The sequence below is a fragment of the Ailuropoda melanoleuca genome, chromosome 1, assembly GCF_002007445.2.
Source record: "Ailuropoda melanoleuca isolate Jingjing chromosome 1, ASM200744v2, whole genome shotgun sequence".
NCBI lineage: Eukaryota > Metazoa > Chordata > Mammalia > Carnivora > Ursidae > Ailuropoda > Ailuropoda melanoleuca.
In genome coordinates, this window is record NC_048218.1 from 171778660 (window position 1) to 171799608 (window position 20949).

Here is a 20949-nt window from a genome sequence, read left to right on the forward strand (position 1 = left end):
CCGAAATTACTTCAAGACTTGTAGGCAGCAAGTATGCTTCAGGATAAAACACAAATTAATCTCCCCTCTCCCAGACCAAGTGTCCTCAAGGTCAGGTTCACAATCCCATATAAAGTGTGAAGCACAGTGGGTCATCTGGCAGGGGCAGGGGCCTGAGGTGGGGGTGGGGGGCTCTAATCACCTGCACCTCCTGCCAGCCCTTGCGCAATTAAAGACCCCCAATATTTTTTATTGATTAGCTTGATGAGGCCATTGGTTTAATGACAATAATATAAATCAAGGAAAAGACCCTACATTTTCAAATAAAATGAAAGAAACTGAGCAAAACAAAACATATGTTCTAGGTCCTTTTCTCCCTCCAGCATCACTTCCTAGACCCTCTTTCTCTGTCAGGAGACAGGCTTCTGTGAAATCTCCCCCGGCAAATCCAGGGGGTCTTTTAATTTCACACTCCCTGTCCAGCGTCCTCTAGAAATTCCTTTGTCCAGAGTCTCCTGGGGACTTAAACGTGGTCAAAAGACATTGAAAACAGATACCTCCTTTAATAGTGGAACAGCTGCAAGTCTTCGGGTGGCCTCCGCTGTCCTTGGTCTCTGTCCCCAGATATGCTGGGGGGGAGCCCCCGAGGCTGCAGGGCCCTTCAAGTCCTAGGGTAATTCAGTGGGAGGCAGTTGGCAAATGGAAAGCCTGATTAGGACGCTGTCAGACTAATCTCTTGGTTCCAAGTGTCAAATATCTGTGGCTAAGAATTGGAAAGAATATAATTTTCTTTCTTAGAATTTGCAGTTCGGCCAGCTTTGGGGGAGGAATTTCATTAAGGAGGTTGGGGGGGGGTCTGTTTATGGAGTTACTGCAGTTTCCTCACACATGCTCCTTTAACACTCCCACCCACACCGTCCTGCATCGTAAGTGCAATTGTTCCCATTTAATAGATGTTTTATAAATGTTATTGCTTAGATTTATGAACTTTTAACCTTCAGTTTACACCCAGGTCTCCCTGACTTGAAAAATTCTACTTTTCTTCCTTAATGCAACCTTAAATTCAAATTAAACCTTTTTTCAAGAATTAAACATCTCCACACTCACCCCCTCCATTGGAAGTGGGAGACTGGTTTTGCTGTCTGTCCCTCATGCATCTAATCCTTCTTAGGCAGAGGACAGGCTTGGAGAAAATAGAAGAGAACCCCAATCTCTAACCTGTAATCCTTGGGACAGATATATTTCAAAATCAGAAATTAAAATTCAGAATTTCCAGATTTTTATTAAGGAATTGTAGTGATGTCCTGTATTACATAACACCGGGTAGCATCTGGGCAAGGCACATGAAATGAATCATGCTAATATTTCTGCAGTGAAATATCACTTCGAGGGGCATAGATATAGATTATAAAGAATTGTATAAGAATTTAAGTCGGGTTTTTGCTACCAAATTAAAATTGCCAAACTTTGGGTTTTTTGAGCCTTTGGGATTTGGGAATCACTATAAGGGATGGTGGACTTGTAGATTATATTTACGGGCTCTTCTGCTCGTATAAATCCTCTCCAGATGAACCTGGCAGGGAAGGGCAGGAGTGGCACCTTGCTCTGGAGTCCTTCCGGCTGTGGCAGAGGAGGAACCCCCACTCCCTGGGCATTTCCAAGACACGAGGAATGAGGAGCCAGCTCTGCTGGGCTCTCTTGCTGACTGCCAGGGGGAGGTCTGTTCCTCAAAGAAAGTATTGCACCTCCCTGGTCTACTAAGTGGGGACAGGGCAGAGGGGAAGCGTCAGATACTGCCGGTGGTCCCGCACGGCTCTGAGACCCACTTTGAGCCTGTACAAGCCTTCGGACCAGGGCTGAGCCTCTGTGACTTCTGTGCCCTGGGCAGGCGTTTCCCACCACAGCCCCCACCCCCCTCCACCCCCACACACCGACTCATCACTGTGTGGGGTGTGGGGCTTGACTGCCTAGGGCAGAGTTTGGCCCTCTAGGCACCAGAGCAGTTGGGACCTGATGACTTATCAGAGTGTCTGTTTCTTTCCAGATAGAGTGAGTGAGAGGCTCAGGGGAGCTAGTGCCTGTTCAGCTCAGTGCCTGGAACACACAGGATGCACATTACATAACAAATGGCTTATATGACCCTTACTACGGAGATCAGGCCTGTCAGTGTCCCGGGGCTGCTCTCACAAGTTCCGCAACCTGTATGGCTTAAAACAACAGAAACTGATTCTCTCGAAGTGCTGGAGGCTGCAAGTCTGAAATCAAGGTGAGCAGAGTTGATTCCTCTTGGAGGCTCTGAGGGTCAACCTTCTGAGGAGAACCTCTGAGGAGAACCTTTACCTTCTGGTAGCTGCTGGCAATGCTTGGCATTCCCTGGCTTGTAGCCATCTCTGACCCCACCTTCATGTGGCCCGCTGCTTGTGTCTCTCTGTGTCACATCTCCCCTTCCTTTCTCTTACAAGGACACCCGTCATTGGATTGAGGGCTCACTCTAAATCCAGAATGATCTCATTTCAAGATCCTTAACTTAATTATCCCTGCCAAGACCCTATTGCCAAACAAGGTCACATTCACAGGTACCAGGGGTTGACATTGGACGTATCAGTTGGAGCCTCTCCAGGGCTAGGCACAAAGTTTGCAGGGTTGGACAAGTGGTCGACCACAGCCCCCACCCACACGTGATGGTGAATTGTTAGCCAACCCCTGTGGGGTCCCTTGACGGGGCACCCTTGTGTACAGGAGCCATTGTGATGTAGCGTAAAGGGTAGGGGTTTTGGAGTCTGGCAGATCTGGCTGGAAGCCCTCAGACACTGGGCCAGTTTACTTCATCAGAGTAAGGCTCAGTTTCGTTATCTCTGAAATGGACACATAAGCTCTATCTCAAGCTGTTCCTGTGAAGCATACAGACCACAGATTGACAACATCTAGCCCGTAAAGCACTCTGTAAATGGGATCCCCTCTTTCTTCCTCCACATCTGATGACATGAAAGCTGTTGATGCCTGGAATATTCTTTGAAATCTGGAATGGCAGTAAGGCCCACGCATCCTTAGAGCACTTCAGTGCCAGCCATGATGTCACTGGAGGGGTCCTCTCTAATGCCAGGTGGCCCTCAAGGCCCAGATCTGTGTTTCCAGCAATAAATGTCTGATGACTGGGAGCCCACTTGTCAATTACCAAGTCCTGGGATTCTCCCTTCAGAAACACTGTTAACAGCCCAGCCCGTACCTCCTAGATTTCCAGCGCCCAGAGAGGGCTTCAAACCCTAGAGAACATATGAAGATCGGTGTAAAACCATGCAAAACAAAACAGTGTCTGGGCCGGTTCCTTAAAACCCTATGCTGTCACAGACGCAGCTCACACGGTGAAAGTCATTCTCACCTGGCAAGGCTTACAGCCAGAACCCTTTGTCTTGCCCTTCTGAGACAAGAGTCCCAGAGTGCAGCAAAGCCCCCAGTATGGGTGGGTTGGGAAGCCTACGCCATGTCTCGCGCGTGACGGATCTCCTCCATCACTAACAATGCTCACGGCGCCTGCTTCCTCTCCTTGGAACATACTGAGCCTTTCCTTTCCCAGCTGACTGTTATGACACTGGGTGAGGTTTCAATTTCTGCAGAAGAAGGTGGAATATCTATTCTGCGCACCAGGTACCACGTTTTAATTCTTGAGCTAATGATTTAATTCTTCACTAATAGTGGGTGCCAAGCAGTTTTTGTATATCGCAGTTTGTTTTAATTTTTGTTGTTGAGACCTTAAAGAATACAGAGGGATGCTACTTTTTCCCATCTGAGGTGAGGCACAGAGAGGCCAGATGGATGTCCTCAGCCTCCCAGCACGTGGGGAACCCTGTTTCCACTCCACTGTGGACGGGAGTTTAGCTGAAGGACATTTTCCTTAGTTCTTGCACCCCACCTCCCTTGTTCTAGAGCCTGCTTTTTTGGGTATCCTCCCCAAGTTAAAGTTTTTTTTCCCCCAAAGGCAAAGGGCACCCTGACCCGGAAAGGCCCAGACGTCATTTCCCTCCACCCACTCACCCTGGCTCCGTGTTCCTGAACCAGGCTCTTCGTGAAGGTAGGCAGGTTCCCGCCGTCCTTCCTGGCCTTGCCTGTGGCCGACATTGAGCCCGCTCAGTAGGAATAACCACACAACGAGAATTCCAGGCTTGGCTGTGTAATGTTCTGAGGCACGAAGCAAAACGCCTTCAACATATGCTTCCAGTTAAAATTCACCCCTTTTACAGATAAGGAGCATGAGCCACAGAGAGGTCAAGAATAGGTTCTCTGGGCTCCAAGGTGGGAGACGTCTAATGGGGTCACTAAGAGGGAAAGGGGCCCTGGAGACTGAAGACTGATGTTGCTCATAGACCTGGGTGATTGAGAAGAGGTGCGCCAGGAAGGAGGGAAAGGATGGGACAGACAAGTTGGCCACATGGCCAGGGGCAGGGCCTCAGTGGTCAAGGGTGGGCAGGGGGTTCAGGAATATGGATGAATTGGGCCAGGGCACAGCCCCCCCCCCCCCGCCGAGTCATGGTTCACCAGGCACACACCCTCCTCCCCTAGTCTCTGCAAGTCTTGCCCACAGGGTGTCACCTGACTCCCTTGATTACAGATGCTCATCTTTTCAGTGCTGAGGTAGGACTGGGGCTTACCAGGAAACCTGTTCATCCCTTATTCTGCAAAATCACCACATCCATCTCCTAATTTCCAGTGATTTCCTTCCCTTCCACTGGCTCCCCGTCTGTCCATATAATAGGAGTGTGTGGATGGGTAAGGGGGTCATGCCACCCCACCCCAGAGCGCTCTCTCCGCTTGCTCCACTGTCTGTTTTCCTAGGTGCAGGACACCAGCCTGAGTGTCCATTCATGGAACTGACCGCTTGGCCAGTGGGATTCCAAGATAAAAACCACAGTCCCTACACTCAAGGGAGGAAAGACACACTAAAGGGTGCTAACGGGAGAGTCAGATCCCTCCTGTTTCCTAGGGAATTGGGGGCAAGTTAATGACAACAGAAATTTTTAGGGAGGGAACACCAATAAGTGTTAGTAATTATTATTAATATTAATTATGATTGAGTCCTGGGGATATCAGAATGACTTGGCGGTATTTCCCCTATGGCAATAGAAATGCCTTTAATGGAAATACATTTTAGTTCACACTCAAATCCTCAGGGTTTAAATCCTAACTCAGAAAAAGAAATGCAGAGCGGCATCCGTCTGGGCACACTGATGGGCAAAAACACCAACAGCACCGCAGCCAAGAACGAAAGCCCAGATCCGAGGTCACCTGGGGGTTAAGATAGAGTTCTTAATAGTGTAGAAGTTGCCAATGATTGTGGAAACTCAGAGAAAATATGCCCATCATTTGACAGAAATTCATATCAAGACTTCTTGGTTGGACTAGACTCCCAGAACAGAAAATCCTCAATTCCATAGTAGATGTTACTTTGGGATACATTTTTTTTTTCTTTCTTGCCAAAATGAGGACAGGAGCAGTGGCCATGGGGTTTTCTTTATCCGGTGCTGAGTCATGTCCAGCCATCTACAGGCAGTGGATGGCCTGTCACTGTGCGGGCCCCCGCATGCACTTCCCTCCAGCCAGCCAGCATCACCTGCTTGGTTCACACCTGCCACTGGGGTGACTGAGGCAGCGGGAAGAGGCTGGGCCCAGGACAGGCCAGCAGGAGGGCAGAGATCCCTGCGGACGTGAGGCCAGCGCTCAGATGGAGGAGTCGGAATTGCAGAACTCGTGCAACGCTGTGGGCAATCTTGTGGCTCCAGGTCCAGAGGGAGGGAGCCGTCCACAGAGCGCTGAGTTGGCTGCAGATGGAGAGACATCGCCAAGCTAGATCTGCTGAAGACAGCAGCACAGGCTACTCCTAAGGAACCTACAGTCAAGATACAGAAAGAAAGCCCACGTCGGGGAGAAGGCCACTTTAGCCGCCGGTCCCCTCCCCCCTCATGAGAGCCCCATGACAGACCTGGACCTGGCCTTGCTATCAGCCCACCCACTGTCCCCATCCCATTCCTGCTTCTAGTAGAGACCAGAGAGACCGACCTACACTGGCACTTTTCAGACTTCCAGGTGCATGTGCCTGTCCTGGGGATCAAGTTCAAGTGCAGTTGTCCTGAGATTCTGCATGTCTACCAAGTTCCCAGTTGAGGCCAAGCCTGCTGGTCCATGCAAAAGCAAAGACTGAAAGCACAGCAAAGAGTTAAAAGCGTGTGCTCTGGAGTCCCAGCACTGTGACCTTAGGAAAGTCCCTCGGTCTTGCCGTGCCATTTCTTTCTATGTAAAGTGTGACCGTGGTGGCGATTACGTGGCTCCGAAGATGAAACATGCCCAGGCCAGTGCCTGCTCATGGCTTGCGCTCCAGAGTCCATGTGCGTTGTGCCCAGCTTTCCGCTGTCCCAAGCCTGCAGGACACTCACTGCCTGCACAATAAGATCACCCTGGTGCCCTGCCCTCCTCCACGCCTTTGCTTTTCCCTGGGTGGTGAATGCCCTTTTCTCCCCATCCACCAGGCCACATCTTCATTCTTCCATGCTGAGAGACCCCAGAGCCCACCTCCCAGGTGGCTGTTTAAATGTCTAAGTAGCACCTCCCCCGTAAGCTCCAGGAGGGCAGGAAGTGTTCACCCTTTGGCAGCCCATCGAAGTACATCACCTGACACATGCTGGGTTTCAACAGATGATGAGGGAATGAATGACGTGACGATACTTCAGGTCCTCCTTTCTAGAACTGCTATGCCTGGAAGTGCTGGGCCCCACTCTAGATCTATTGAAGCAGCATTTCAGTGGGTGAATCTCCGACATGGGGGAGATGATTGATTGATTGATTGATAGATAGATAGATAGATAGATATATTATTAGCAAGAGTCTTTTCTTATTTATTTACTTCTTTAGCTAATTATATGGACTGGTGGCTTCTTTTTTATTCAATGCCTTATAAGGCATCACTGTCACTATTCATTGCAATGCTCAACTTGTCCCAGATTAAACATCCGATCTGGCGTCTGTGTCCTTTTGAGATGTTCTCACCACTCTTTGAGTAATTCCTTGCTTTCTTGTGCAACAAGCCGTTCCAGAGTCATTTCGTGGTGTATTTCTTGCCAAGCATGACAGGTGATTCTGATGCACACCTGGGTTTGGAAGCCATCGTGCCTATCAGTAGCCTCAAATCACCGTCGGGGTTAGCTCTGTCCCAGAGCACACGGCAGGGGACGATTCTTAGGCAGGAGCCAGTGAAGGGAGCTCAGTGTCCCTAAGACTCCCAGGAAGCGTCCCTGAGGGCAGTGGGCTCACCACACAGGCACAGATGACTCAGGAGAGCTACCTGGCAATGGTTCCTAGGTACCACCCGCCCAGCCAGTTACAGTGGCAAATGCCCAGAAGCATGTAAGGCAACAATTGAAGGAAACAGGAAGGAGGTGACACAGAGAAGGATTTTCTGAGTGGAATGTGTTTCCCAACAGGTAGAGAGAAGTCGTCTTAACTTTACCGTCTGCATGGCCAGTAATGGTCACGAGGTATGGGCCCTGTCCTCTGAGGAATCAGCCCCGGGAAGCCCCTGGGGGTGGACAAAGCTGGCAGCTCCCATCAAGGAACGTGGTGTGGTTTCCTCTGAAGGCAGCCAGGGGGTCACAGACACCCTGCACTAAACAGCGCTTTCTTTTCCCAAAGAACACGAAGCATTCTCACAGATGGCTCATTTGTTTCCAACTATTTTTCAACGCAGAAACACTGGTACAGCCTAAACAGAGATGAAGAAATGTTTCTGAAAGACGTACGAGGCTGTATTACCTTAACAACTTTTCTGTAAATCTAAACTTATTACAAAAATAAGTTCTTTGTTAAGACTCACCATTGACAACATGGTGGTAGAGAGAATAAAGCCCTCAGCCCCCATGGTGGTTGTTCGCATCCTAATTGCCCGAGCCTGGGGATATGTTACCTTACATGGTGACAGAGACTTTGTAGATGCAGTGTGGTGGGGAGATTATTGCGGATTATCTGGGTGGGCCTATTGTAATTGTAGGAGTCATTGCGACGGTTAGGCAGAGGTGGAGGGATGGAAGCAGGGTGTGTGTGTACAGAGAGAGAGAGAGAGAGTGATTGAGGCTTGAAGATAGCACCCTGCTGGCTTTGAAGATGGTGGAAAGGGCCACAAGCCCACCTCTAGAAACTGGAAAAGATAAGGAAGCAAATTCTCCCCTTGAGCCTCTAGAAGGAATGCAGCCCTGCTGGCCCCTTGATTTTAAGCACCATCTCAGATGTCTGACTTCCAAAACTAAGATAAATTGGTGTTGGTTTAAGCTATTGCACATGTGGTAATTCATTATAGCAGCAAAAGGAAACGAATACAAACAATTTAAAAATTCTTTTGCAAAATTGTCCACATTGTTCTTCTGTCAGCCAGTTTGCTTTTCAGTCCTATCCTATTCAAGTGTCCACGTCACATTTCATTAACCGTTCACACGAAAATGCGGCTGTAACCAAAAATGCCCTATTTCTTTCCCCACCACTGGAGCCCTCAACGCCCGCCTTTCTGTGGTTGCTCCCACTGTCCTTCTGCACTGATGAGGCTCATTGGCTTGAGGCCCCTACTCAGCATGAGCCTCATGCTCTGATGCCGCTAACGTTTGATTGAGCATCTATTACTGTCCTTTCCTTGAATCTGAATACAAATGGGCATTCACTTGTGCAGGTGCCGTGAACATTCCCAAATGCAGACTGTCAGCGGTCTGCAGGACGTTCCTCTACAGAGGGGGCACAGATCCCCTCCCCCACGGCAAGCCACCCTCCCCTGCTCTAGGCAGATGGTCCTGGAAATGAAATGACTGGCGTCCCAAAGTTGACCTGGAAAATAAGTCATCTGCGGTTCAAAATCCACTTCTCCCTTCTGCTCACAGCTATGCAGAAGCCGCAGTGATAGTGGTTTGTCTGCAATGCCTGGCAGCATACTGGGTCTAGAACAATATCCAGGTGAAGCCAACAGGTAGACACTCAATGCTCATGTCATCTGCCTTCTCATGTCACCCACAGATGACCCAATCTCCCAGTTACCCACCACAGGCCCAGAGATTCCCTGCCCAAGGGAAGAATGGGCTTTCAAATTAGGCAAAACTGTATATAGGATAACCCTGATTAAGTTACACTCCTGTGGCCAATCACATGCTACAGAATAAACTATTGAATAATTAACTTCAGTGGGAAGGCACCAAGGGCAAATAAATATAGAGTGTGTCTCCCATATTCACTTCCAAGGCCATCCCACTAATGGCTGGTGAAGCCGCGGCCAGATGGAGCTGTGGCAGATGTTTCAGCCCCTTCTGGTTGACAGTGTCTTCTCTCATTCTCTATCGATCTTCTGTACCCACACACTTCCTTGTCGCCCTCCAGTCTGCCCTGGATGGCTCTCCCCTTCCATAAGGGCTTCAACTAGATTAGGAAAGGGGTCTCTTTCTCTCTGGCTACAACTGCTCAAAGTTCATGTTTCTAGGCCCTGTGACCAGGAGCCCAGCTCTCCTGGTTGCTACATGCTACTGCATGGGTCTGTGCAGGTGTAGATGCTGAGATGTGGGCTGCCCAGGACGCTGTGATGCTCACTTAACCTGATCGCCCTATCTGTCTGAGTCGTGCTACATCTCTGGGAGGAATTTTCTTGTCTTTAGACTTGTGCTGGTAAAAACTTCTCGCCTGAGAATAACCTGGAAAAGGCCCTTTGGAGAGGAAATAATTGATTTTGTGGTCCTTCTTGTATTTTGACCTCACGCCTGCCCTGGTTGCTGCAATACGCCATTTCACTACTGAATTATTCCATTCCTAGACCGAAATGGACCACACGAAGAGACTTTGTAAAGTCTCAATTAAATGAACCACACTGATCTGCTTGTTTTTGCCCTTGTATAGGAAATCTAACTTAGGTTGAAGATTGACCCGAAAGCCCTTTGTTATCAAGAGGATTCTTTTAATATAGACAGTACCAAAGGAGGGGGAAACAAAGCTTTCCAAAATAGAAGAAATCCGAGGCATTTTCAAGCAGGTAAGTTCTACCTGGCTGAGCCTTTCTTCTCATTTTGATTTATTCTAAAGGAATTAGTACGTCTTGGGGTGGAGACGAAAGGGGGAAGGATTAGAGAGAATGTGGCTTGTCTGGCTTGAGGTTGTTAGCCTCCAGCTAGATGAGGTGGCTTGGGGTCACCATCATAGGCTGTTGGCCATGAGCTCTCTCAGAGCAAGCTCACAGGGGAGGAACTCCTGCGTTTACACAGAAGACTAATGTCTGCGGCCAGCTTTTCAGGGAACAGAAAATTCCTGGGCCTTGTTCTATCCAGCCAGTGCCCCTACTTGATGTCAGACACAATTAACAGTCCTGAGGGGGATGGGATTCTTGGGTTCATGAAGGTGAATAGAAATTTCTGGATGCACAACTCTAGCCATTCTCCTTCCTCCGTGAGAAGGGAGCCTTGTCTGGTCTGGCCCAACCCTGCCCTGCCACCCCTCAGCCAGCTTCCCTGGGGTGGTGCTGAGGTGGTGAGAAGGACCGCAGAGGCCTCGAAGCAGGTGTGGTATGATGGGGTTGGACTTCCGTGTTTGAAAATAGGTGGGGGTGGGGCACACAGCATAGGCTGTAAGTTTCTGTCACGGTTCTAGCTTTGGTTTTGAGTGATGGTTTTTCAGTCCCTATTACATTAAAAAGTAAAACAAAAAGCCTAACGAAGCAACAGGAGGTCAGACGTGGACCAATGACAACAGCTTGTCATGAACAAAGGGTGGTGATTCTTCCATAATCTGATTCTGCGTACCTGAGGGTCAGGAAACAGAACGCAGGACTAAATGACAGGAGGGCCATGTCTCATGTGGCCGGAACAGTGCCTTTGCTGAGTTGGGGAAGGTGTGGGGGCCCCAGCTGGAACATTCCCTCACCTTCGACACCACCATGGCATCCAGAGGGGAGCAGACAGGGGTCTGAGCAAGGGGGTGCTGCCAGGTCACCTGCATGAGTCTCAAGTTTCCTTCCCTGACACCCCCAGAAAAGGATGGGTCAGTCTCTGGCTGGAAGAAGCTGACCTTTTGCCCAAGTCTGTGGGGCCCGTCAGTGGGGGAGGGGTGCTTGTGAGACACGTTCCAGTGTCCCCACCCTGCCCCGGTCACAAGGCTTCCTTCCATTCCTGGAGCCCTCCAGAGCGAGCTTGACATGCTCTCACATTCTCACCACACCAACCAGGAGCCAGGTTCATGGTGCCCAACTTGTATACAATTGGGGGAGCCTTTTTAAAATGAACACAGATTTGCCAACACAAAAATTAGGTACAAAAGCAGATATTTATTTAGAAGTGAGCGTCACCTACCTGTTTCACTTCAGTGGCTTCACAGTGAATTTGGCTTGGGGTATAGTGATTATCACTCCAGTTTTAAAGGCCACGAAATGGAGAGTCAGGTTGGTGAAGTGACTTGCCCAAGGCCAAACACTGGGCCATGAGTGAACTGGCATTCTAACCCAGATCAGTTCGGTGTGGCCCAAATTGGTAGTAACATCCCATGACCTGTAATGGTGGTGGTGACAGGAGTGCCACTGTTCTAGAAAGACTGGTTTTCTAATTTGCATCACAAAATGATGTATGCCATCAGCCGGCTAGGTCGTGTTTATCCGGGCATGTTTGGTGCCAGGAGCGGTGCAGGACGTCGAGAATACGGCGGTAATGGAGATGCACATGGGCCATGCGCTCCTGGAGAGGGATAGACTATTGATGCCACCACCCTCAAACACTGGCAGAGGGGAGATTGCAGAGCAAAACAGATGGATTGTGTTCTACCAGCTGGTCCCAGAGGCCTTTGAGAAAGAGCCACATGTCTTTAGGAGAATAACTCAGTGAGCCTTTAGATGTGGAAAGTGAGAGCCCTGGGTCTGAATTGGGAGGAGGCCACAGAGAGGTGGTGCGAGCCCAACAGGGTAAGAGCAGTGTGCTAGTGGGGCCAGATGGAATGGGGGGGAAGGGGAGAGGAGGATGGGCAGAAATATCTGAAGGACAAAAACCCCCAACAAACCAAGCTGTCTACAGCCTGTTTTGTACTACTATGTTTTTATGATGTAAATTCCCTCTATATCCCCAAGGCATCAGTACCTTTGGACCACACACATGGCCTTGAGGGATGGTGAGAGAGAGAGAGAGAGAGATAGGGAGAGGGAGGGAAGGCATCTGGAGCTGAGTTCCACATCTGGGTTAGATTTAAAAACTGAGGAGGGTATAATGGAGTGGAAGCAAGAAACTTGATGCCCAGGATATTGCTGAAAGCCCCCCATTGGTAGTAGGCAGGTTGGGGATTTGGGATCTTCTCTCCTAGAGAGGCTCTCCTAGATCTTGGAGGTAGATAGGTCCCATGGGACATCTGTGCTGTAAAAAGAAAGCACCGCTATCAAGGTTCCCTGGGCCCCAAGTCCCCCATGGCTGTGCCATACATACGATCTCATTTAATCTCTGCCTTCTCCTCCACCCCCCAAGTCATAAGAGGGGGATGGTTTTTTCCCTCCTCCGCAAGTAAAGAACTCAAGGCTCAGACAAGTGGAACAACTTGCCAAGAGCAGTAACTACTAATAACAGATTGATCTGAAGTCACCACCCTTCCTAATGCCACATCTCAATCAGCCTGGCTCTGATACTCCTTTGGCTTTGGTTCATTTCTAGACCCACGCGCCTGAAGTTTCCTAGGGAGAACTAACAGCATAGAGACTATAGATGAGTCCAAAGCAATGGGGGCCCTGCGGTGCAGTTGCCTGGCTCCGTTCCCTTTCACACGCCCCTCTTCCTTCTCTCCTGCCACAGTCCCTGCTGGGCTTCCCAGGGAAGGCAGTGGAATATTACTGACCAGTCACTGGCTCCCACCTCTGCAGTGGGGACATTACTCCTCCCCATTGCTCGCACTGTCCCTAAACCGTTGCCAAATGTGTGGAAGCTGCTTTTAAGTGTGACTTCACACATTATAGTAAAATGCTAGAAGAAAATATATATTATCTTTTTTCCCTGCCTCTTCACAGAAATTGAGAGAAAAACATTTTAATGGAATTGTTTAAAGAAGATGAGGTCTCTAAAACTTGACTGTAGGTAAAGTACTGGGTCGTGCCAACTAATTTTGATGTGTTGACCATCTGACTGCCACCAAGACACAGCTGCTTGTTTTTTCTGGGTAAAGTGTTAAATAGCTGTCAAGTCAGATCTTAGGTGATAACAAGCATCCAATTATCACTAAAAATGGAGTCTGGTCCCTGAGACCTGCCAGTCCTTGGAGATTCAAGGGGAACTCTGTGCTGGTTCAGCTGAGCCCACACATGTGGGAGAAACAAATAAAAATGGTTATTTTCTGAGCACCTCTTTTACCCAGCTACTGGGTAAAGCATACTGCATGCATAATCTTGACCTAGTGGCACAACAAAGTGGGCACCGTAGTTGCCCATTTTACAGAAGAGGGAATCGATGCCTGTGGTCACCCGTGGCAAGTTTCCCAGCCTCAGCAGCACCCTATCAGGGCAGAGTGTGCCTCAGCCTACCCCTAAGGTGGCCAGAAGGCCCAATCCAGAAGGAAGAATGCAGCTAGAAGAGGCCACGTGGAGGCAATACTGGCAATTAGTTTTGGGTGTGGTGGCTGCTATTTAATTAAGCAAGGCTTCTTCATTTTATGTAGAATTGGATCAAAAAATATATTTGGGGGGGTGGGGTGCCTGGGTGGCTCAGTCAATGGAGCGTCCAAATCCTGATTTTGGCTCAGGTCATGATCTCAGGGTTGTGAGATCCAGCCCCACGTCGGGCTCCATGCGCAGCAAGGAGTCTGCTTGAGATTCTCTCACCCCCTCTCCCTCTGCCCCTCCTTACCATGCATGTGCACATGCTCTCTCTCTAAAATAAATAAATCTTTGAAAAAAATATATATATATATTGGGGTTCTTGTTCTAAGCAAGATGGAATAAGCATACTCCACCATGTCTCTCCCACTGAATGCAACAGTAGGTCCTGGACAGACAGGGTGGAGCAGCTATCTGAGGCCAAATAAAAGGGAGAAGGAGCAGGTGGATTGGGGAAGGATATCAGAATTTGAAATGTCACCAAATGCATGTTGAGTCTCCCAGTTTCTCTCCTTTGGACCATCTGACCTCTCAACTCCTAGGCAGCCTGAGAACTGACAATGCATACCAGATGCAAACAGAATGCACTATTAAAGGAACCCTCGCTTTCTGGCTCAAGGAGTGGGAAAGGGGACTCCTGGGAGTCAGAGAAAGTGGGGAGAGCCCCTGGTTGGTTCCTTCCATTCTCCCACCTGGACCCGCAGCTAATCCCATAGCAGCAGTAGAGGCAGTGACAACAGACAAGAAGGCCTACGGCTCTGAGAGAGGAAAATCTTCCTTCTGACCACAGAAGCTATGTTCCCAGAGGGGTAGGACAAAATTCCCTTGCTCTTTTTCTCTCCCTGCCTTCCACTGCTGACCCCATACTCAGACACACTCTGGGGAGTGCCCAAGATAGCAGGGAAACTAATGCCCCAGCTCTCTGGCCAGAGGGCCACAGGGAGTGAGAGTGTCAGGATGACCTCAGAAAGGACAGCACTTAAGAGAGAAGCCCCATATGGATTCCTGGGCTTATGTCTAAGCTCTGTGTGCTTTGAGAACTGAACTGTGGATTAAAGCATCACCCAGGCCCCCAAATGGCCACTGGGTGACAAACAGAGAACAGATCCACACAGCTCTACAAAGTCTTTGAAAACTGAACTGACATTGGAACCACAGGCCACAGAAGGCAGGTAAGGACTTGAGGCTGCAGCTTAGCCAGATCTAACTGCCTGCTAACATAAAACAAAACAAGATCCAGCATTCTCTTTAGGATTTAAACAAGACATAGATTCTCGTAACGTAGTATTCAAAATGACCGGGATATAATCTGAAGCTACTCAGCGTATGAGGAACAAGAGAAATACCAACTGATGAGGGAAAGGACGATCAAGAGATACCCACTGTAAGAGGACACGCATGTGGAAATGATCGAAGTTGCTAAAGCAGCCACTGTAACTATGCTCGAAGAAGTAAGGGCTATTCTCTTGAAAGGAACGGAAAGATAAAAAATATATATAAGCAAAGAAATAGAAGATAGAAGAACTAAATGGAATTCTTTTGTTTGGAACTGAACGATGCAATAACTGAAATAAAAAATTCAGTGAATGGGATCAATAGCAAAATAGAGAGGAGTCAACAACCTTGACAGATCAGTAGAAATTACCCAGTGTGGAAACAAAGAGAAAAAAATAGAAAAACAATGAGCAGAGGCTTGAAGATATATGGAGTAATACCCAGAAATCTAACATCTTGTCAGAGTCCCAGAGAGGAAATGGAGTACGGTGCAAAAAGAAGTATTTGAAGAACTAAGGGGTAAGAACTTCTCAGATTTGGTGAAAGACATAAACTTATAGATTCAAACAGCTCAGTGAATGTCAAATAAGATAAACCCAAAGGAATCCACACCCCTAAGCAGCATAATCAAACTGCTAAAATATAAGACAAAGAAAACCTTAAAAGCAGCCAGAGACAAATGGCACTTTATACAGAGGGATACATCAATCTGTATTATTGTGGATTTCGCATATAAAACAATGGAGGCCAGAAGGAAATGGAACAATAGTTTTAAACTGCTGAAAGAGAAGAACTGTCCACCCAGAATTCTCTATCTGGAGAAAACACACTTCAGGAATAAAGGTGAAATAAAGACCCTCAATGAAGGACAACAGAACGTAGCACCAACAGATCTCAAAAATAAATACTAAGGGGATGCCCGGGTGGCTCAGTTGGTTAAGCATCTGCCTTCAGGACAGGTCATGATCCCAGCGTCCTGGGATTGAGTCCTGCATAGGGCTCCCTGCTCAGCGTGGAGTCTGCTTCTCCCTCTCCCTCTGCCTGCTGCTTGCCGTGCTGTGCATGCTCATGTGCTCTCGCTCTCTCCCTGTCAAATAAATAAATAACATTTTAAAAGTAAATACTAAAGGAATGCTCCCCCCCGAGATTTGGAACAAGGCAACGATGTTCTGGAAAAGGAAAAACATAGAGCAGTGGGGAATGAATCCGTGGTTGCCAGGGAGCAGGGGTGGCGAATGCGTGACGGCAGAGGGGGAGCACAGGGAGTTTTGGGCGTGGTGAACTGTTCTGTGGTGATTACGTGACCTTGTATATATAGGAAAACTTAGAACTGATAGATCCAAAAAGAAAAACTTTTTCGAAGAAAGAAAAGCTAATATTAGTGTGTGTGGTATGTGTGTGTGTGGATGTATGTTTGTGTTCTGTGCCTTGAAACAATACAAATGTATCATGTTACAGTCCTGTAGTTACAGTTCCAACACAGGTCTCTCTGGGCTGCAGTCGAGGTGCTGGCAGGGCTGCGTTCCTTTTCGGAGGTGCCAGGGGAGCACCCATCCCTCGGCTGGCAGCACCTTCCTCCACCTCGCAACCCAGCAAGAGTGTCCAGTCCCTCCCCTGCTGCTTTACTCCAACATTCTCTCTCTCTCCCTCTTCTTCTTTTTTAACAAAGTGAAATTCACATAACGTAAAATTAACCTTTTCCCCGTTCATTTTAACGTGGACGATGTAGTGGCATTTGGTACTTCCATAACGTCGGGCAACCCCCACCTCTGCCTACTTTCAAAACATTTTCACCGCCCCCCAGAGCCATCACTCCCCATTTCTCCCAACCCCAGTCCCTGGCAACCACCAATCTGCTTTCGTCTCTATGGCTCCACCTGTGCTGGGTGTTTTGTGTAGCTGGAATCACCCCATTTGCAGTCTTTTGTGATGGGCTCCTCTCACCGGGCATATTTGGGAAGTTTCTACACAGGGTAGCGTGTACAAGGAATCCATTCCTTCTTATGACTGAGTAATATTCCACTGTATCACATCTTTTTGTATCCACTCATGCTGTGTATTGGTTTTAAAAATAAAATTTCAAGCTATACACATAAAATGGAGTTTCACACAAGACCAATCAAATCAGAGCCTCAGAAGGGCTGGGACCTTGGGGCATGGCACTTTTGGATTTCCACGTGGTGAAGTGCAGCCAAGATTGAGGAGCTTTGCTTTCAGAAAATGTTTTGATGATCAGCTGATGCATAATAAGCTACCCGGAAAATTAGTGTCATGAAACAGCCACTCTTTCATCTTGATTCTACAGTCGGGGCCGGGGTCTGTCGTGTGGCTCGTCTGCTGGCTGGCCAGGGCTCCCTCGGGTGACACATGGAGCCAGTGGGTGTGTCAACACAAGACAGGTGGGCTTTTCTCTCTCTCCGTGTCCCAGGGACTCTCCCTCCATACATGGCTAACCAGACTTCGTAGATGGCGGCCCAGGGCTCCCAAAGCCCAAAAGCAGAAGCTGCTGGGACTCTTGACAGCCTAGTCCCAGAACTGGCACAGCACCGCTGCCGTGGTTCAAGTCAGTCACACATCTAGTCCACGCTCAAGGGAGAGGACCACACAGGGGCACGGATGCTGGGGGAGGACGGGTGGGGGGGCATGGCTCACTGCTGCCAGCAAGGGAACCGACCACCACCAGAGATCTTCCATGCAGTGCGAATGTATTTTCAGTAAAACCAAGGGATTCTTCGTGCACGAAAGCGAACAGATTTCATATAACGATGACCGAGACAAAGTGGACACATAAAGGCACCAACTGATTTTTCTCCTCAGCATGATAGTAAGTGAAACATTAAGATTTTGAAAATGTGAATTATAATTCATTGCCAGTGATCCTGAATGAGTTCTGAGCTCTTCCCTCAATCTGGTGGATAGCCACATTCTAGAACTTTTTGAACACTGAATTGTGAAGAGTGTTTAAAATTGTTTTTATTTGCATACCTTGCTGTCTATTACCAGCTAATCATAGCCCTCAGTGACAGTCCTGGAAACGGAACATTTTTACTTTCACTTTATTATTATTTTTTATTATTTTTAAAAGATTTTATTTATGTATTAGAGAGAAAGAAAGTGGGGCCGGGGAGAGGAGCAGAGGGAGAGGGAGAAGCAGACTCCTCGCTGAGCAGGGAGCCCAATGCGGGACTCGATTCCAGGATCCCGGAATCATGACCTGAGCTGAAGGCAGACGCTTAACCGACTGAGCCACCCAGGTGCCCCCATTTTTACTTTCACTTTAAAAATAAATGAATGAGCTCTAGGCCTTTCTGTGTCTCAGCGTGGGCCTCTTCCCTGTTGCTTTCACAGCACAGGCCACACGTGGGAAGAAGAGCAGGGACAGATTCACAGATTTTCTCTAGAAAGGAAAGTGGTGTTTGGCTCACTAGGGGTTATGCCCTGGTGATGGCTGGGGCGAGGGGTGTCTCCATCCTGACCAGCACTGCAGGAACCTGGAAAAGGAAGTGGGGTGGGACCAGGGGCAGACAAAAGGAGGGGAAGAGGAACTTCCCCTCATCTCCACAAACTCATCTAGAACTCTCCACCAAGTTCTGGAAACACGTCACCTCCCATGAAAACCCTGCCTCAGTGATCTGCCAGGTTCCTATGAATTAGGCTCCTCCTTTTTCTGTTAGAAGAAATGAACCCAGAACCTAAGAGGAAGCAATGTAATGCTTCATGTTCATTTATTCAAAAACTGCTGTTGGAGCACCTACAGTGTCTCAAGTAGCTTGGTTTACAGATGTGAACAAGAGGGCTTAGTTCCTGGGATGCCTGGGTGGCTCAGTCAGTTAAACATCTGCCTTCGGCTCAGGTCATGACCCCAGGGTCCTGGGATCCAGCCCCGCATTGGGCTCCCTGCTCAGCGGGAAGTCTGCTTCTCCCTCTCCTTCTGCTCCCCCCCCCCCAACTTGTGCTCATGCACTCTCTCTCTCTCAAATAAATAATCTAAAAAAAAAAAAAAAAGAGGGGTATTTCCCTACCCTTATGATACTAAAGTCTAACAGGATAGGAAGAAAAACACAGAAAATAAACACATAAATCAGATGGTGATGGGGCTGAACAGGGACTAAAATGGAATAATGGGATGGGGTTCTGGAACCCATCCACTCCCGCACTTACAGGGCCGCTACTGTGGGGCAAGGCCTTAACCGCTCCATGTCTCAGCTACCTTATCTGCCAAGTAGGGGTAACAATAGGACCTGCCTCCTGAGGTTGTGAGAATTTTGCAAAATCACATCTATTTCATGGGATTACTGTAGTGCTCAGACATCGTATGCGTTAGTGTTAGGTACCCTAATTATTGGTAGTTTCAGAAGAACTATATTGGGAATTGCTTCAAGCTTCACAGAGGTCCTCTGAGCAGGGATGAATTCCTCCCCCACCTCTCCCTACTGGTTCCATGCTGTTTTCCCATGGGTCAAGGAATCGGAGATGTCCTGAATCAGACTCATTCACCTCAGCAGGCCCTCCTGATAGGTGGTCTCTGCATTAAAGAAGTAGAACTCTTTAAAAGCAAATAAACACTGCTCTCTTCGTCGGAGTATAGAAAACTCTTGGGGTTAGAAAAACCTGAGTTTGAAGGCCGGCTCTGCCAGTATTTGCGGTGTGATCACGGGCAAGTGGCTTAACCTCTCTAAGCCTCATTTTTTCCAATCCGTAAAATGTGACTAGTTACACCTGATGCTATTCAGAGTTGATTTGAGGTCAGGAAAGTACCTTTTATTAGAGTAGCTATTTTTGTTACTATTAGGTCATGTAATGTGGGATCTAAGCAAAGGTTTATTCTGGAAACTGTATTAAGCAAGCAACTTCACAAGCAGGATGCACAGCCTGAAGTGGAAATCATTGATGGGAAGACAACCCCCTCTCCATCCTGTTATTGTACAGGACAGTCGGGTCAGATGGATCCCCAACCATGGCGTTACTGAGGGGTCAGAGCAGAACGGACCCTTACAGATCAGTGGCCTGACGCTTCATTTTCAGACAGGAAGGTGGACAGCAGTGACTTCCCCCAGGCCACAAGGCCCCTGAAAGCTCAGTCAGGCCCCCTGAGTTTGGGAGTGTCACTGGGCTTCTGTAAACACATGTGAATCCCCCCAAACAGTTGCTGTGACTAAGGAAGGGGCCAGCAGCCCCTGCAGTGGTGGGTGGGCAGGATGCCTGCTATGGGGATGGTCCCTTCCCAGCAACAGGCTTCTTGTCCTGTTTCTCGTTTGATCATCACTTGGTGGACCTGGCCGTAGATTCTGGATATGAGTCCTTCGCCAGGTCACCTGTGTGTGTTCATGTGTATACACATGTATATGCATATGCATACAGGCATAGATGCATATAATTTATATACAAATATAAAATATTTTCCTCTAGCCTAAGGGTTGTTTCTCATTTCCCTAAGAGTGCTCCTTGATAAGAAGTCTTTAATTTTGAGGAAAGACAATTTACTGATTGTTTCTTTTCTAATCAGTGCTTTTCTGTCCTGTCTTAAGAAACCTTATTCTGCTATGTTTTCTTCCAGCTTTCTAGTTTGGGCTCTTATGTTGAGATCCACCCCACATCTTGAAGTGCTTTGTGTGTGTGGTATGCAGTAGGGGTCAAGGTTCTTTGTTTCTATGGGTATGTCCAGTTGCTCCAGTACGACCTGTTGAAAAGATGCTCCTCTCCCTCCATGGGTTCCTTGACTGCACCTGGGGGTCCACCTCCGCACACCTTGTCCTCTTCCCCTTGTGCGCCCCGCTACCTATGCCCGGACCACACTGTCCTGGGATTGTAGCTTTACACTCAGCCTGGGACTCAGGCAGCATTAAGTCCTCCAACTTCAATTTTCTTTACCAGTGTCCTGGCAAATCTAGGTTCCTTGAATTTCCACTAAATTTTAGAATTAGCACATTAATTTCTGTAAAACATCTGCTGAGATTTTTCTTTAATACCAGATTTATTTTTTAGAAAAGTTTTAGGTTTACTTAGAAGTTGAACAGAAAATAGGTACTGCGTTCCCATGTACCTCTTCCTTCCCCCTCCCCACCCCCACAGACTACCCC

The 20949-nt window shown here is 48.2% G+C and overlaps 1 protein-coding gene across 1 annotated transcript in view; it reads left to right on the forward strand.

Annotated features, from left to right (window-relative positions):
* The first annotated feature begins 2043 nt into the window (after window positions 1–2043).
* Window positions 2044–20949, forward strand: part of EEPD1 (endonuclease/exonuclease/phosphatase family domain containing 1) — a 158436-nt gene continuing 139530 nt past the window's right edge. The window contains exons 1-2 of the mRNA XM_034670469.1: window positions 2044–2245; window positions 9886–10018. The gene's annotated coding sequence lies outside the window, so the exon portion shown is untranslated. The remainder of the gene's footprint in view (window positions 2246–9885; window positions 10019–20949) is intronic.